Source organism: Macrosteles quadrilineatus, unplaced genomic scaffold, assembly GCF_028750875.1.
Source record: "Macrosteles quadrilineatus isolate MER2022 unplaced genomic scaffold, UCM_ALF_1.0 Scaffold_5__1_contigs__length_97177068, whole genome shotgun sequence".
Classification (NCBI taxonomy): domain Eukaryota; kingdom Metazoa; phylum Arthropoda; class Insecta; order Hemiptera; family Cicadellidae; genus Macrosteles; species Macrosteles quadrilineatus.
In genome coordinates, this window is record NW_026542598.1 from 11,284,296 (window position 1) to 11,296,447 (window position 12,152).

A 12,152-nucleotide genomic window follows, 5' to 3' on the forward strand; every position below is an offset into this window, starting at 1 on the left:
CAGATTTTGCTATTCATATTTTGACACGCCTTCGATGGCAACTGGCAAAGAAAACAGAACACAATGAAACTTGCGTGTATGAAACCAAGAAGCTTCGTGGTCTAAAACATGCAGAGATCTTGGAAAGGAAGAAGGATTCCAACTTTCAGTTCAGGGAAGTACGAAAATTGTGTAGACATTCTAATAACACAAATCCTGCCAGCTCTTTGAAACCATAGAACTCTGCATAATTCTAAACCATCATACGAATTAATTTATCTAATTAAATTACTATCATTCGATTCATAGCCAGTCCCTCTTCGCCAGAGAATCATTCAGCACTAATCATATTCACTTTCACGAGTAAAAGTGGCTAAACGTGTAATACTTCTCGCCTCACCCATTGTAAACAATACAGGTAGTCGATAAGAACTAACACACGCTTCACGAAGCAAAACATTCAACATTTGTTGTTATCAAGAAAATCATACAACGAATATTAATTTAATGGTAATATTGTTATGTAATGGCTTACTGCAGGGGAAAAAATGTCATATCTATATAATTAATACGCTACATGAAACTTTGTCGGTTGAACTCCTCCGCCATTTCTTAACCGATTTTATCCATTGACGTCTCATTGGAAAGAGCGTGTCGCGTAGATTTGCAAACTGACCTTACATTTTTGAAAAAGTCCCTTGGGCTCTGCCCCAGTGGCTGTTAAAGTTCCCATGTTATCCTTATGAAGAACATTTTTAGAATATTTTTTACATTTTGATCAGCTGTATATTTTAATTGCTGTTATTTTTCATTTCAAAGTCTTTTAAAACTCATCGGAAATTATGATGACTTTTATTTGTTTTTAAATAACTACTTTACTTCTTTGCAATTGCTCGATTTCGAGCAACGTGTTTACTAGTACTTTAATACTTTTCAATGAAATGGCGACCATACAAAGTAGATACTTAAAGCCAAGTATGAATGGAAATGAGTGTAGAATGAGTGGCGCGATCTTGTAGCCTTGTTAGTGTCCAAGGCCGACATATTCCTTAGACACATCTGTTAATTAATAGCCCATACAGTTAATGGCAACTAAGGGACCTACAGTTTATAGTGGATCCGAACCACATTTTTGCCTTGTAGTCAAATTTTCAGGATAGTACTGCGGATAGTCGTAGTACTCACTAGTGCGGACGTTAATCCACACCAGGGAGTATCACATCCACAGCGCATGCCTATAAATATCCACAATTCGTGACCTCCTAGTAGCTGGATTACAGGACGACGTTATACAATTCGTCATATTAAACGTATTATAATAATCGTAATCTAGAACCAAGGCCCTGTTCACTTCCCTGTGAAAATATTACCTGAACTGATGTTATCAATTTATAGACGGTAGTAGCGGTTCAATTCCACGCGATATTGACTCTATAACCAACCATATAACACATTTTGTCTTTTTCCCGTAAAATTCTTGTTTTCTTATTACCATCATATTCTTGTTAAAGGACAGGGCGAAGTTATTGTTTATATCGTGCTTTTACGAAACAGTTTTAAAATACCCCTGACGTGAAAAAACTCAACATGACAAAACTATAACCAGGTCTATTATTGACCATATGTAAAACAAATTACCAACTTCGACAAACACAAATGATACAAATGTTAGGTATACTATAATATGCACATCTCCTAGATCCGAAATTTTCCAACCAATTTAAATCAAGTTCCGGTCGGATACTAAACGTGGCCAATTGTACAACCTCCAAGTCAGGCTAAGCTCATTTCAATTTCGATGGACTTTATCACGCCTTTCTGAAAATAAATTTCAATTTTCTTTGCTCATTTTACTCATTAAAAATTCTTAGCGCACAATGAAAGTAAAATAATTACAACTGAAATGTTAAATGGGCAAAAAATTATCACTAGATTTTGAAGATGACAGAGGCTGATACAGCTTACAAAGATGACAGTTGTAGTTGCAGTAATAATGGTGTGATTATACCTATGTTGGTTGTAAGTAATTGACCTTAAAGATTGTTGGAAATGTTTGCTGGGGACCAGAAAACGGGACCTTTTACCCAGACCAGGAATTCAAACCCAAGCCAGCTTTGAGTACAATTATTGATCGTTTTAAAAACGTACTAACAAATACTCTATAATTTATCTGTAATACAGTAGCTAGAACTTGTAATATTAGTCATATTTGAGATTACAGCACAATAATTAAAAGAATAACACTTTCAAGCCACTTTGTTGCAGGGTCAAAATACTCCTAAATACTCCTTATATAAGTGTAAAACCTCCCAATACAATAGAACAGTTTTTCAACCCAGCCTTGTTAGAATACGAACAAAACAGATATAATACGAGGGACCAAACAGCTAATAAGCGAAGGGAGGGCTTTATAATAAAGACCGAGAGATCATTTGACCAGTTCTTATTGGGTTGGACTTTAATCGTATCAAAGAGCGTCCAAGGAAGGTCCGAGCCCCGGGGCATCCCCGCTCAAACGAAATTGTCTTATTATTCGGGGAATATCATTCTACAGCTTTGACCGCTCCATTTGGAGATTGCTAGAACCTGTTTAGCGTTTTGTATTACCCTTTGGTCCGCTCGCATTCAAATTGTTTTCTTGCCCTTATAGAAACGTTTCTCTTGCTCACGTTGATTTAGTTTGTGCTTTGACTCGGGCTAGGTCAGCTGATGTTAGGGTAAACTAAATTAGGTGGAGTTTGTTTTAAAACTCGATTTCGACAGAGGAAGAAAATTGCACGAATAGGACGGTTTGGTCGGGTTGAATAAACTTAATGTTATAATTGCATGCCTTATGATTTTGATGTCTAATCAATTAAACGATGTGGTTAAAATCGATGGATGATATGTTGGTGGTTAGCATCTTGGTGCCATAAGACGGATAGGTTCAATTCTGGTATATTTACAACCGAAAATGTTTGGGTTTAGACCTATCCTTAAAAGCTGTTTTGATAACTTCATATGACTTGGTGACAACTTAGATATACCACTGGCGTAGAGACAAAAAATTAACCAGTTTAATTTCAGTTATCTCTTATCGTTTTTGGTTAAGAAACTCGGAAAGTTCTATGGTTATTTGATGGATTATGGAATTACAGCTAATTTGAAAATCTTAAGTTTGCTGAACATCCACCAAGCTATACGAAACAAAGAGTGCTACAAATTGTAATAATCTAAAAGTTTAAAATTAATTCACAGGACTAGGTATTTGGATATGAAATGGCAGCTGATGAAGCAAGCATTTAACCATTATCATTTTTATCAATACTGTACGTATGTATTTTATCACAAAAATACAAGAGACACACTTTGAAAAAAAAGTTTTAAAATATCAAATAATTAGGGGTCCGCATTTATTCTTGAAACCTTACAGTAAAGAAAGCTGTCTTAAAATTATTTTTATAAAAAACTCTACAATATTACCTAACTTTCCATCTGCATAATCTATGATTATTGATTAGGACCTCACTAAACTATATAAAATGTTACATTTTATTATTTTTATATTATATTTTTATACATTATAATTTGAAGCAGAAAATATTTGATAACAAACTAACTCTACCCTATTATTGATCATTGTATTCATCGAAGCGTAAGTAATAACCTTCTAGGTACGGATTATTTTCTCTATTTCCCTTACAGTTTACTTTGTAATATCGTTTTAGTGCGATTTTATGTCGCGGAACTAGTCTGTTATTGAAAATCTTTATTGTTAATACTAACGACTGTATATTTTATGTGGTTCGTCACAATTTTACTGTTTTCCAGTACATTAACGAAATTGATATTTGGTTACATTTAAATTGATTTAGTTTTAATCAAAATCATATTATCTTAATATCGCTCATGCTCATTTTACTAACAACAATACATACTTGACATGTTTCTTTGCGATGTTAATTAAGTCAAAATAAAAATAAACTTAAATCAATGTTGGTGTAAAGGGTAAACTAGAATATTCATTCTAGTAAACCGTACTATCGAATCATTAGTGCGCACATTACGGAGGTGAAAAAATATATTTACGGCCTTATGGTTTTCTTTTACCAGTATTTATGTGGGGAAAAACGTAAAGACGTAGATCGTATATTTTAACAATTAACATAACTTAATCTTTATTATTTATTTGATTTATTCCAACGATTTCTCTATTATAGATATAATTTTGTCGAAAGAACTATATTTAGAAGATGGCAGAGGCTGATAGTTGTAAATAAGTAAATTCAAGCTAATTCAAATTATAAAACTATAACTAATAAATATATAACCATTTACTGTAAGACTACGTATCATAAATTTATTTCACTGACTAATGTCGGTTTTTGGTGTAGCTTGGAAACTACATGTGTATTATCAGTATAGCTATCAAATCGTACAAATTATTTAAAAGATTTTATAAATTAACCTTTTTTCGTCGTTCACACGACATTATACTAATTATGCTGTAAGCGGCCTAAATATTTTTTAGTTCTACTTTTAGTTAAAGTAGACTAAAAAAGTTAAATAACGAGGTTGGTATTATGTAGTAAACATCAATTTTTGTTTAATTGACCCGATAGAGTAAGTCACACACGTTTCTAAAATGTTAATTCAAAACTTACAAAATCCAACAAAAAATCACTCATCGTCCAAAACTAATTTAAACTTTGCATAGAAATTATTGTCAGCTTATAATGGTGAACAAAGTTAATGTTTATGTAGCCTATATTCACTATTCGGTTATATTTTTACCTTCATTTGTGAGCTCATCTCTAAACTCTTACCTATGCATTCCGTTAGTTTAATTGTGAATTAAATCCCTCTCTCTCAACACAAACGCAACTTTATTCCTAAAGAACTATTATCCACTTTTAAATCTCTTAACCTTTCTTTGTCACTCCAAACCTCAACATCTTCACTGCACCTTTTCCCAACGGCTGCATGTTTGCCGATGCATACATCAATTACAGTAATTGGCCAGTGATTGGCAAATTAGTGTACTTATGTGTGAACTTACATGGTGGCAAATATTGAGTCAGTTGATTGCTGTATCAGACTTTATATTGATGCAGGTTCTCCCTCAGTACTCGCCACCGTTGTGTAACTGACTGTGTTTACATGCGGTTTGTCTGTTCTTGCATCTCTCTCCTCTGTCCATCATCCATCATTTGTCTCTAGTTGGTCGTTGTTATTTGTTCCTTAGTGTGTTGGATTTTTGTTCTGGGGTGATTTTATATTTGTTTCGGATTTTTTTGTTTCGCAAGTTTTTTTCTTTTTTTGTGTTCAAGTTATTTTGGTTTACCGCGAATGTAATTTTTGTTTAATAGATTTTGGTTAGTCAATAGTTTGTTGGTAAATAAGTTGATAATTAGTTAGAAGTGTATTTACTTTACCTAATTAGAGTATAATTATACTTCTTAGAACTTGGTTTGTAAAGATTACCTTCATTTGCCCTAATGCCCAAGAAATATAAAATAGATTCCTTATCTGAGACCAAACACACGTAGACATTTTTTACGTGGAACTAAACTTGCTATTTTTAACTTTTTTTAGTACACAGTGGATGTTTTAGCTTCCTAACGTTATTTCCCCCAAAATAGCCCTCCAAATAATTTGAAAATCGACGAAAATATTGAGTCGTTAGCAACCGGCGATATTAAACAATTGTAAACTCACGCCAAACTCGAACAAGTGATTTCCTTTGTCGGCGAAACAGCGTTAAAACAGTAACGGGCAGATGCAGGGTTTAACAAGGTATTTTGTTGGAAATATTTTTTTATTGACATGAGCAACAGTTATCTCCAACTTGGAGCCAACAATCGCGGCTTCGTTACAGTTCGTGTTCGGACGTGCAAATAAAATTGTTGGCATATTTGAATAGGAGGCGCGTATCGGAATCGAGTATCCGCCGAAATAAGATTATATTCGATTTCAATAAACAAAAACCCGGCCACGACGCATTCGATCACGGGAATGAAAATCTGAAACATTTTTACGCGGCGTACCGGGAAATGTTTTAATATATAAACTACGCGTGCAGTCGACAGTCGACAGCGATCGGTTATACAATTCAAATTTTATCGCCAGACACCAATCACGGGAGCGCATTTTTTGCCAAAGCCAATAAAGGCGGAAAAAGTTATTTCGCGACCGCAAGTAAAATAAACGAACGCAGACTGCTACGTAATTGGACCCTATGTGTTACCGATATAATTTATATTAAAAATCGCGACTGTCGGTGACGCAGTATTACCGGTGCGACACTTGATTGGATTTCTGATGTCGGAGCGCGGTTTGCAATTTCCCTACCACCATTAATTATTGGATTTGCCCATGGTGGGTCGTACATCACTATTCTGGGCTACGTACTCGGACCGGCCGCATTTACATTTAATATACTCGTCAGTCGTGTTGTGTACACTAACGTCACCGCTGCAACTGTGTTGCCGTCTACAGTTGTCATCTTGTTGCTCGGCGATAGCATTTACATTTAATATACTCGTCAGTTGTGTTGTGTACACTAACGTCACCGCTGCAACTGTGTTGCCGTCTACAGTTGTCTTCTAGATGCTCGGCGATCGCATTTACATTTAATATACTCGTCTGTCGTGTTGTGTGCACTAACGTCACCGCTGCAACTGTGTTGCCGTCTACAGTCGCCTTCTTGTTGCTCGGCGATAGCATTTACATTTAATATACTCGTCAGTCGTGTTGTGTACACTAACGTCACCACTGCAACTGTGTTGCCGTCTACAGTTGTCATCTTGTTGCTCGGCGATAGCATTTACATTTAATATACTCGTCTGTCGTGTTGTGTGCACTAACGTCACCGCTGCAACTGTGTTGCCATCTACAGTTGTCTTCTTGTTGCTCGGTGATAGCATTTACATTTAATATACTCGTCTGTCGTGTTGTGTACACTAACGTCACCGCTGCAACTGTGTTGCCATCTACAGTTGTCTTCTTGTTGCTCGGCGATAGCATTTACATTTAATATACTCGTCTGTCGTGTTGTGTGCACTAACGTCACCGCTGCAACTGTGTTGCCATCTACAGTTGTCTTCTTGTTGCTCGGTGATAGCATTTACATTTAATATACTCGTCTGTCGTGTTGTCTACACTAACGTCACCGCTGCAACTGTGTTGCCGTCTACATTTGTCTTCTAGATGCTCGGCGATCGCATTTACATTTTATATACTCGTCAGTCGTGTTGTGTACACTAACGTCACCACTGCAACTGTGTTGCCGTCTACAGTTGTCTTCTAGATGCTCGGCGATCGCATTTACATTTAATATACTCGTCAGTTGTGTTGTGTACACTAACGTCACCGCTGCAACTGTGTTGCCGTCTACAGTTGTCTTCTAGATGCTCGGCGATCGCATTTACATTTAATATACTCGTCAGTCGTGTTGTGTACACTAACGTCACCGCTGCAATTGTGTTGCCGTCTACAGTCGTCTTCTTGTTGCTCGGCGATCGCATTTACATTTAATATACTCGTCAGTTGTGTTGTGTACACTAACGTCACCGCTGCAACTGTGTTGCCATCTACAGTCGTCTTCTTGTTGCCCGGTGATAGCATTTACATTTAATATCCTCGTTTGCCGTATTGTGTTGCCGTCTACAGTCGTCTTCTTGTTGCCCGGTGATAGCATTTACATTTAATATCCTCGTCTGCCGTATTGTGTTGCCGTCTACAGTCGTCTTCTTGTTGCTCGGTGATAGCATTTACATTTAATATACTAGTCAGTCGTGTTGTGTGTACTAACGTCACCGCTGCAACTGTGTTGCCGTCTACAGTTGTCTTCTTGTTGCTCGGTGATAGCATTTACATTTAATATACTCGTCAGTCGTGTTGTGTACACTAACGTCACCGCTGCAACTGTGTTGCCGTCTACAGTCGTCTTCTTGTTGCTCGGCGATCGCATTTACATTTTATATACTCGTCAGTCGTGTTGTGTACACTAACGTCACCGCTGCAATTGTGTTGCCGTCTACAGTTGTCTTCTAGATGCTCAGCGATCGCACTTACATTTATATACTGTCATTGCCATACACTTTGAGTTGTATTTTTGTTGCTTATTCTCGCCCTTATTATCGTCTTTGACTTAAGGACTTGGGTTGTAGACTCTAAGAAAGAATTAATTTTATATTTTTGAAGAGACGATGTTTTAGTTAAAACTTACAACAAAGCTTAACACTTCAGTATATTAGCGACAGTATTACTTAGGCTATACCATAGTTTGTTAGTAAATATGTTGAAACTTATAACGCATAATTTTTAACGAAGACTGCATCGGGTTTTATGCCTTTACCATATTGCATTGCCAAATAACGATTGCGAGGCATCAAAGGTTCTAAAAATGTTTATCGTAATACATGAGCACATTCATTTTGTACATTAAAATGTTTGTATGCATTACCTATGATTTAAATTTTCATTAGTATCAGTTATACCGGTTTCAAAATATTTACCAAACTAACGCAATCTAAAAAACTATAAACTGCTTTAAGATCTCACGTGGATTATGATCAAATATTGATTAGCCATACAAGTCCAAATCCTTATCAAAAGTGTTGATTTTTACAACCCACATTCTTCACGAACTTGAATCGTCCCAGAAGCTCCACTCAAATACTTGAATTACGATTACGACCAGATGTAAGAAAATAGCTACTGAAATTCCAATGAAACCGTTTCAATATTAATACACCAGTACACGGAACCGTCGACGAACGACATATTGTCCGCGCGAGGCACGAGCGGGCATTACACTTTATTGCAGACAACTTCTTTTTGTATCGATATGCAATAACATTCCCCGTGGAAAAACACCAGCTTGTTCCTTGTCGTCGACATGTCAATCGTCGCGTTGCTGGTTCTGTAGCTGGACTGCGTGATGATAAAACGGTTCTTGGTGAATTGAGAACTTTACGGTAAACTAATGTTCGCAATGGAGCGTCAATTTGATAATATATTTTCCCAAACAAGTATATTTGAACAGTATGTTAGTTGTATGGAGCGTGGAGCGCGTCTGGGATACTGGCATACTGGAATACTGACACAGCACTTGTGTTCTGAAAGCCCATTTAAACATCAGTGTCGTTTACTATATGTGTGAACTGGTGATTATGCGCCCCCGCTCTGGTGTAGGTCAACATATCATTTAAAAATATAGTTATCTGGGATTTATCTTCAGAAAAGTGTCTCTGCGATGAACATCTCGCACCACGAAACTTGGTGCGATATCCACGAAAAAACACACTATAATAATATTTAAAGGATTGTTTCACACTCGCAAATCAGAACAACACGTCCATTCTTGTGATTAAAATTTATAAATACCAACACACAAACAACGATATTTAAATGTAAATTCGAGTATTTTTTTGTTAATTTATATTTAGAAATGATTTTAGTTTCCTATACAAAACAAAGTAAAATTAATATTAAATTATTCGTGAAGACTGCTACCTTAAAGTATAACGCTTGGATAAAGCTACTCTTCGCAAAATAGTATGAACATTTGAATCTTAGATCAAACAAAATACATAAAAAAAATATCTTAAACTTATAATAAAAAGTTAATTAGTAAAACTAACACTGGTAACAATTTTTATACACCAGTAATTTAGAAATCAGATCTTAACAAAAATGTATGGCAATAGATTTTAGAGGAGTTGGGGGCGTGTCTAGTGTTATTGAGCATGGGATTTCTGTCGTGGGGGGTCAGGTTCGAATCCAATTAATCACTATTCACCCAGTTATGCGGCAATGCTGTGATCTGGCGTTCCATAGCCCATTTAAAGATACTATATATGTTCATCAATCTAGATTTGGCGTGAGAACATTCTCTGAATCGAAGAAATTCCTTCAAAAAACTAAACAGAAGATTTTTAGTTAAGAGAAGGGTGTACAATACCTTTATCTCAGCTACACACACATAATTTGTAAAATTTACCCAAAATTAACCTCTGATGAAACATATTGATTTCCATAATATTTTTCTAAACATAAATATAACATATACACAATTTAATCATTCTACACCCATTTCGGCCGCAGGACACACCTACAGCTTGGGTAAATATCCAGCACGGGTCGTTGTTATATTATTATTCATGAGCGGGAGATAAATGCGGTGCCAGCGATCGAATGATTTGTGCACAAATATATAAACATACATCTATAATTTTCCTTTTCAATTTAACTGTCGCGCTATTCATTACGAAGCGTGGGCAGCAACGGTCTACCGCGCGATTATATATAAATCCGTGTGTCAAAAACAAAGTCGGCTTCAGCGTAAATCAACTTAATATAGCGTATGTAATAAGGAAGCCTTTGTGTTACGTAGTAGCGTGTGTGTGTGTGTGTGTGCGTGTGTGTGTGAATATAAAATACGTGATTCACGATAGTAAGGAAATAGACTAGAATTGTGAGTGTTAGCATTAGTTGACAGCGCTGCTTTGTACGATGGCTGAGAGAAACTGGCACTTAGACAATAGTAGTGAAAATCATGCTACATTTTATAATTGTTTAACATGGTGGTGAAGTTTACAGTAAGGGTCCAAGTTCTAATAGTACTAATGACAAATCAATACCAATTGAGATGGGGACGCCACCTAGGTGTGTATTTTAACTCAAATATGAGTGAATGTTGAGTGTAGAATTAAGATGTTCCAAGTACCTTTGCTACTGACTAAGATCAGCTGTTTTATTACCTGAAAATAATAATTGTAATAACATGCGGTGGTAGGTACGGCCTTTTAATTTTAAAGGCGATGAAAATATTTCTGTATTTTAGATTTTCCTCCACGTATTCAATGTGTACTTTATCTTCTTATAAAAAAAGAAACATCATATGCTTCCTTATCGTCCTAAGAAATCCACTTTCCCGGCCCGGCGGCTAAATCATTAGACAATTTTTACCATAATGACTTAAAACATACAATACATTGAAATATTCAGAAAAATATTTTTTTACAGTGTGAGAAAAGCGATTTTAGTTACAGCCTACATACAAGTTATAAGATATTATACTTTAAAATTGGAATTTTTACTTTATTATGTTGAGCTCACAAATGGAATAACACAAGTTAATGTCGATTTTTGACAGCGCATCGCCAACGTATTATATTCATAACAATGTTGACAATAAAGTTAATAAATTGCATAGCTAATGTTAAAGTGATTTCATAAAAACTCACAAAAAGTGATACAAAACTGTTTAAATTCAAGCTAAAAATGTATCGGACTCGTCACTTTTCCGACATTAAACCACCCAATAAAACCAGGAGGCACGGACTGATGCCTTTACTTATACAATTAAAATTATTAGACACCTGAACATGTACAATTATGTTTAATTGTTATGTGCACTAGCATTGCGCCGCGCTCCCAACTGTATGCTCTGATTGACTGATTGTACAATGGTCAATAAAATATAATTGAATAAATATGTAGACCTCAGCACCACTGTTGAATGGCAATCTAGAATAATCATTAGTGCAATAACAGATCATAAAACAACACTAATATCCTTTGGTCAAGGGAACGATGCTTAGAGATATAAAGGTTTTTGAAAAGGGTAGCTCTGAAATGCAAGGTATTCAATCAATCAATCAATTATTTAAGATGGGGACGCCACTATGTGCGTATTTTAACCCAAATATGAGTGAAGGATGAGTGTAGGATGAGTGGCGCGATCTTGTAGTCTTGTTAGTGACTAAGGCCGACATGTTCCTTAGACACAGCTGTTAATTAATAGCCCATACAGCTAATGGAAAGTAAGGGACCTACAGTTTATAGTGGAATCCGAACCACATTGTTTTTCTTCCAAGATAGTTTTACTCTACAATGCTTCGCTGTAAATCACCTAGCACTAAAAAATCACATTTCACTAAATATTTTGTTTTTGTGGTTTCGTTTATAATTGCAAAGTACTCAGACCAACTACGAGCAAAAATGTAGCAAAGTTAATTCGTAAAGTTAAAACGACAAAGATGCTATTTCTTTATTTACATGTTTTAGACTATTTTTACAGTGGTAAGAAAGAAAATTGCTTACATTGGTCTGCTGTGCATGTTTTACTAGTTCCAACGTTATGACATAACTAACTTAAAACAAATATGCAGCCACTAGTTTAGTCT